General features: G+C 39.0%; 1 long non-coding RNA gene across 1 annotated transcript; it reads left to right on the top strand.

The window, feature by feature from the left end:
• Nucleotides 1-1529: 1529 nt before the first annotated feature.
• On the top strand, nucleotides 1530-4876 carry LOC118761826. Its single transcript, XR_004997665.1, has 3 exons — nucleotides 1530-1823; nucleotides 3523-3527; nucleotides 4864-4876. It is a non-coding gene; the product is annotated as an uncharacterized LOC118761826 (long non-coding RNA).
• Nucleotides 4877-6455: the final 1579 nt, after the last annotated feature.

Here is a 6455-nt window from a genome sequence, read left to right as displayed (position 1 = left end):
GTGGACGAGGGAGGAGAAGAAAGAGACAGATCGAGGGGGCTGGAGGTGAGAGAGATAGAGAAACGTAGAAAGGGGGGGGGACGGATGGAGAGGGAAAGAAAGGAAGTGGAATAAGGAGGGAGAGAGAGAGAGAGAGAAAAAGAGACAGATTAAGAGTCGTATCAAAGCTTGAGAAAAAAATATACTATCGTATAAGGACAATGTGGATACGTAGCCGCCGTATATAGGTAAACAGTAAAATTAATTACAGACATGGACAAGAACATGAAACACCACAGAGACGACACAAGAACCACAGGACGGGACATTCGAAGCCCTCAGTCATCAGTCAAGAACCAGATCATCTTAGCAATTTCGGTGATTAACTTGAGATTGCTCCGATATGGCCAGCCCGCCAAGGAAATCTAAGCCAATATATAACGCGAGAAAGAAGCAACAAGAATGGATAGGTTTTTAGTACAATCGTTTCATACAAGGACAGGCTTTATTAAAAGTTGTAAAAATTACAGCATATAAACGTGTCCCGTACTCATATATATAATATATATATATATAATATATATATATATATATATAATATATATATATATATATATATATATATATATATATATATATATATATATATATAGTGAAGGTGTGTGGCTTAGTGGTTAGGGTATTCGGCTCATGATCATAAGGTCATGAGTTCAATTCCCGGCAATGCATTGTGTCCTTGACCAAGACACTTTATTTCACGTTGCTCCAGTCCACTCAGCTGGCAGAAATGAGTCGTACCTGTATTTCAACGGGCCAGCCTTATCACACTCTGTGTCACACTGAATCTGCCTGAGAACTACGTTAGGGGTACACGTGTCTGTGGAGTGCTCAGCCACTTGCACATTAATTTCACAAGCAAGCTGTTCTGTTGATCGTATCTACTGGAACCCTCAACTTTGTAACTGATGGAGTACTCATTTACATACATACACACACACACACACTATATTTTCCTTAAAACCTAAAAGATTGATCAAGAGTGATTGTTGAGGATGGTGTTAGGGGTCTGAAGGCAGGAGAAATTGCCCTTCATCTTCAAATTCCCTTCTAAACTACTGAGGTGGTTTCTCTTTGACTCTTTAGTACTTAAACCAGCCCATATATTCTACTTGTTTTAAATTCAAACTGGCTAGATCCACCCTTTCACACCTACCCTACAATGTCATTCTAAGAATAAACAATTGCATCATTGAAGTCTTGAAGCTGCAAGATAATCCAGGATTAATCTAAGAAAATGTTTAAGTAACGGAACCGTTTGTGCGTTGGACAAAATGCTTAGCAGTATTTTGTCTGTCTTTACGACCTGGGATCAGCCGACTTTGTCTTTCTTCCTTTCAGGGTCGATAAAATAGGTACCAGTTATGCACTGGGGTTGATGTAATTGACTACCCGATCCCTGAAAATTTCAGTCCTTTTGTCTATAGTAGAAAGTCTCGTTATATACTTCGTTAGTAGTCATTGTCTCTGAGAGTCTCTTTCTTTATTTGCAGGGGAAGGAATCATCCAATTTAAATTCAACATGCCATCATCACACGTTGATGGAGGAGGTTCAGAGTTCCTAAGGAACCAGCATTCTCCAATGTTGCCAAGAGCAAGGCAGTGGTTAGAGAAGAATGTACGAGGAGCAATACGAGCCGACGTGTCAAATCCCCCTGAAACGGAACATTCTAGTAATCAGGTTCCACGGGCAACTCCACAAAACTGTTTGTGGACAACGAGTATTGATGAAACAGAGGAAACCATGTCGGAGCACGATGTTGACTGCTACGAACATAAACTGCAAGGTAAGTTACCTCTGTCTATGCACATATATGCGTGTGAATATATATATCTCTCTCTATATAAACGGCAGTTTGTCTGTCTGTGTGTCTGTCAGGTTGTACCCTCACCCTGACCACGGCTTTCAACCGATTCTGATGAAACTTGACACACACATAGCCCAATGTCATAATTCAAAACTAACGCAGCGAAAATTTTGAAAAGTTCCCCCAGTTCTGAAAAAAATCGATAAATTTGACATGGGGTCGAGAATCTAAGCTTTTTATATTGCAACACATTTTCTGTCTAGGGGAAACAACTCGGCCTTTTTATCGCCCAAAGGGACAGCTAGGAACATCTATACACAGGAGTATTCGAGTGAAGAGAAGACATTGCAACCTACACATGCCCTTCGTTCCCTAGAGGGAAAGGACTAGATTGGGATTAGTCGTTGCCTACTAGGGGCTCTTACATACCCGGGCAACGCCGGGCTATGCTGCTAGTATATATATAGTATAATATAAATATATATATATATATATATATATAATATATATATATATAAATTCGGATGTGTTACATTCCATTACTTAATAATGAAAAAAAATGCATGGTAAAAATAAACACACAACATTACGTATACTAAGTGTAAAAACTGGACGGGAGACAAACACAGAAGGTCCCTAATTCTTCATTAGTTATCAACCAATTACTAAAACTCAGTTTCACGCCTTTAATGATATGATTGCTAGCCACTATACCATTTTTTATTTTCTCTCCCTGTTTATTTCTGTGTTCCTTTCTGTCGAAGAGCATAGGCTCAAAACGTAAATGACTTTATCACTTCCCGAGCGTTAAACTAATACATCTGTTTGTTGTTTACACACCCGTCTTTGTCTTTTGTTTTGTTTGTTTTTGTAAATTCCAACTATATATATATATATATAATATATTATATATGTTAGATATATATATACACACGTGCGCATATATATTATATATATGTATGTATGTATATGTGTATATGTATACACAGGTTTGGCCAGAAGTCACCGACAGTAAATCAAACTTCCATAAATACTATCTGAAATTCTGTATTGGCTTAAATAGGAAAATGGTGTTGCTCAAGAAGGACTTCAATTTGAACAATTTTCATGATGTTTCATATTTAGATGCTTTTTATTAAATCCATTCAGTTGTTAAAACTTGGAATTTAATGGTTTTGATTTACTCTCAGATGACATTTAGGCCAACCCTGTATGTGTTCGTATATATATATATGATGATGGCCATCCACTCGTGACCGAGGAAGACCATTGCCAACCTTCAGGAACATTGTGCGCTCTAGGACTAACAAATATTTTGCATTTGCGGCTCCGTTGGTGGCTAATGAGCCCTGCTCTTGACAAGCATACATGACTGCAAACATTGCAGACCAAGCTTTCCCCATTCACTATACGAGCCATGCGCTTTCGCACAGCTCGCTTAAGTTCTTCATGCTGGATATAACATGCACACTCAACGATATTAGGTGAATATTAAACTTGGTGCATAAGTGCCAGCCATGTGATATTCTTGCAGTGTCTGCAGATAAGACCCAGCTGAGTGAAGAAATCTACCCTTAGCTATTCAGACATGTACTTTATATTGAAAATATTGTCTGTAATATTTATGAAGTGCAGATTCTAGGATAGGTGAACAAAATATAATTGAATAACAAAGAAGAATAGGTGTCAATCCATTACAGCCGTTTCCGATGGAAACATTACATCATTGCTAAGAAACTGGGTTGCTTGGGTCATTTACTTCTTCCCCCAACTATAAATTCTAATAACCCCTAAAATTCCTTTTGTTCTGACCAAGTATACACTATTCTGCTAAATTCATTTTGCCAACTGAACAGTGGCAGAAATCAATATAAATATTGTTGTTCTGTGAATTTGTAGCTCTGGTAAACCAGTCAAATTGTCTTCTGTGTTTGAAGTTCATGAATTCATTTGATGAAAACGGTTCCTTTGCAATGATGTTTCCATTAATCAATGAAGGGTCGTTGGAAACAGCTGTAATACATTAACACCTATACTTCTATGACACACACACACACAACACATAAGTGAAGTATAAGGAAAGGAAAAAAATTGTAGTTGTAGATTGTCTTTAATTCATAATCCAGGTTTTTGAAAATACGGAGTGGTTGGCGTTAGGAAGGGCATCCAGCTGTAGAAACTCTGCCAGATAAGACTGGAGCCTGGTGCAGCCCCTGGCTTCCCAGACCCCGGTCGAACCATCCAAAACGGACGTTAAAACGATGATGATGATGATGATGATGATTCTTTGCTTGGACTGGACTGGTGGACTTGGATGTTTGACATCCCTTTGAAGAATTTCGCTCCTCACCTCTTTTATATATATATATATTATCTGAAGTGTATTATATACCCATTATGGCCAATCATACCAATTGGTTTCGTGCTAGGGATTCAACGGAGAGTTAGCTAACAATCTGATTACGTAACTCGGTGTTTGTCAGAGATGGTCGAAATGAAAAGAAATATATATGTATGTGTTTATATGTATGTATATTAAATATATTTATATCTGGTGTGTGTGTGTGTGTGTGCATGTGCATGCATATTGTGTGATTTCTGTTGCTGTTTTTGTGTATATAAATGTGTGTGTGTGTGTATCTGTGTACTTTTGTGTTTGATATACCCCACCACTTGAGAACCAGTGTTGGTTTGTTTGTTTCCCTGTAACTTGGTGGTTCAGTACAAGTGACCAACAGAATCCACTCACAAGGCTTTGGTCAGCCTGAGGCTACAGCAGAAGACACTCAAGGTGCCACGCAATGGAACTGAACCTAGAACCATGTGGTTAAGAAGCAAGCTTCTTACCACACAGCATATTTCCTTTTATTATTTTTGTAATTAGTATATACTTGTTTTATTATAAATGCAAAACACTGCACATTCACCCACCTCCCAAATTTCATTTTCCATAAAGTCTGTACAATTCTTTGTTTATTCATCTGCGGTACACTCTCTTTTACTCTTTTACTTGTTTCAGTCATTTGACTGCGGTCATGCTGGAGCACCACCTTTAATCGAGCAACTCGACCCCGGGACTTATTCTTTGTAAGCCCAGTACTTATTCTGTCGGTCTCTTTTGCCGAACCGCTAAGTGACGGGGACATAAACACACCAGCATCGGTTGTCAAGCAATGCTAGGGGGACAAACACAGATACACAACACACACGCCGCACACAAATATATATATTATATACACGACGGGGCTTCTTTCGTTTCCATCTACCAAATCCACTCACAAGGCATTGGTCGGCGCAAGGGGCTATAGTAGAAGACACTTGTCCAAGGTGTCACGCAGTGGGACTGAACCCGGAACCGTTGTTGGTTAGCAAGCGCACTTACCACACAGCCACTCCTGCGCCTATTTTCTTTTAATAATATTTTAATTAATGTGTTATACAGTGCAGTGCTGTACTCTATTTTCATCTATGAATTTATTAATTTTTAGGCGTTAAAATGCTTATCTTACCACAGAAATAATTAAAATCTAAAAAAATATAAATACCTATTGGCTGCAGAAACCTGCGATATAAATTTCCATAGATTAGCCAGAAAGATCCCTGATGTACTGAGGCCGCCATAGGAGAACTGTGATATGGCAAAGGATTACTGCATATGTGTGTGTATGTATTAATGTGTGTGTGTCTTTGTGTCTGTGTTTGTTCCCCCACCATCACTTGACAGCCGATGTTGGTGTGTTTATGTCTCTGTAACTTAGCTGTTTGGCAAAAGCAACCTATAGAATAAGTACTATGCTTACGAGGAATAAGTTCTGATGCCGATTTCTTCGATTAAAACTCTTTAAGATGGTGCTCCAGCATGGCCACAGTCCAATGACTGAAACAAGTAAAAGAATACCTAGTGTATATAAAGTGGAATGTCTGTTAAATAAATGTGTGTTGCTGTGTCTTCCATTGAATTTGTGAAAGAGAGATGGAATGATTCAGGTTGCCCTGTAGGTGCAAGAGTGGCTGTGTGGTAAGTAGCTTGCTAACCAACCACATGGTTCCGGGTTCAGTCCCACTGTGTGGCACCTTGAGCAAGTGTCTTCTGCTATAGCCCCGGGCCGACCAATGCCTTGTGAGTGGATTTGGTAGACGGAAACTGAAAAGAAGCCTGTCGTATATATTTATATATATATATAAGTGTGTGTGTATTTGTTTGTGTGTCTGTGTTTGTCCCCCTAGCATTGCTTGACAACCGAAGCTGGTGTGTTTACGTCTCCGTCACTTAGCGGTTTGGCAAAAGAGACCGATAGAATAAGTACTGGGCTTACAAAGAATAAGTCCCGGGGTCGATTTGCTCGACTAAAGGTGGTGCTCCAGCATGGCCGCAGTCAAATGACTGAAACAAGTAAAAGAGTAAAGAGAGTAAAGAAAGAAGATAAGAAATGACTTTGAATGACCCAGCTGGAGTCTCTGCCTCTCAGCTGTATTATGATGACTCCTAATGAGAGATTCGAATCACAAAATTACAAAAATTACTGAAGTCTAGAACGTTCTATTTGCATTTTGACTCAAGGAAATACAATAGAAGTCAGGACCTGAAGTCAGCCAACATTTTATCACAAC

Source organism: Octopus sinensis, unplaced genomic scaffold (genome assembly GCF_006345805.1).
Source record: "Octopus sinensis unplaced genomic scaffold, ASM634580v1 Contig17763, whole genome shotgun sequence".
Lineage (NCBI taxonomy): Eukaryota > Metazoa > Mollusca > Cephalopoda > Octopoda > Octopodidae > Octopus > Octopus sinensis.
This window is presented reverse-complemented; position numbering and strand designations above follow the sequence as displayed.